This window comes from Corvus brachyrhynchos, unplaced genomic scaffold (genome assembly GCF_000691975.1).
Source record: "Corvus brachyrhynchos isolate BGI_N302 unplaced genomic scaffold, ASM69197v1 scaffold661, whole genome shotgun sequence".
NCBI lineage: Eukaryota > Metazoa > Chordata > Aves > Passeriformes > Corvidae > Corvus > Corvus brachyrhynchos.
Genome location: NW_008236246.1, coordinates 629,697 through 630,658, shown reverse-complemented (window position 1 = coordinate 630,658; position 962 = coordinate 629,697).

Here is a 962-nt window from a genome sequence, read left to right as displayed (position 1 = left end):
TATAGGGCAGTTTTTGACTCTGCTAGAAGTAAAGAATGGACCAGTGATCAATTATTCATTAAAAGGCCAAGCACCAGTGACATTTGTGTGTCACTTATGTACAACAAAGCAAAAGGAGAAGATGGAAGATTATTTTGTATGGTTGCATTCCTTAATGGATCTGGCCTGGTTTTGCCTCCTCACATTTCTTCCGAGAATAAAGTTTCCTCTAAAAGGGAGGGGCTCAGCCAGTTTCGTTTCAGTGTAATGGATATCTCCAAGACACCCAGAGGGGATGTAGAGAGACTCTCAGCCAAATGAAAATCAGACAGCGAGCATTACGTGTACTTTGTTAACAAAAGCCAAGAAGTGAGAAAGCAGAATGTTTGTTTACAAGAGGAAATTACTGTAGCATGACAGTAGAACATGTGATCTTTGCCCCTCAGAGACATCAAGAAAAAAATAAAGAACTTCTTATTATTAAGATGATGGGAAGTTTTTCGGGTTATTTTTTTCTTCCCTCTACACATCTGAAGGGGAGAAGGAAGTGGGGAGGAGGATGCAGCAATTCCAGACATGCATTGCGTTGTCTTGCGGCTGGCTGCCAGGTCACTCAGCCACACTCCCACCTCCCCTCCTCAGCAGAGTGGGGAGAAAATACCACAAAACAGCTTCGAGATAAAGACAGGGAGATCACTCACCAGCCATGGGAAAAAGACAGGAATTGAGGAAGATAAATTGATGTCCAATTGAAAATGGAGTAGGATAATGAGACACAAAACCAAAACTAAAACCACCTATTCCCCACTCAGCCCTTCTGCCTAGGCTCAACTTCATGCTTGACTATCCTCCTTCCTCTCTCTTCAAGTGTTGCAGGGGGATGGGGAGGGAGGTTGGGGTCAGTTTGTAATGCTCTGTCCCTGCTCCCCCTTCCATCTCACGCTCTACCCCTGCTCCAGCATGGGATCTCCCCCTCGGACACG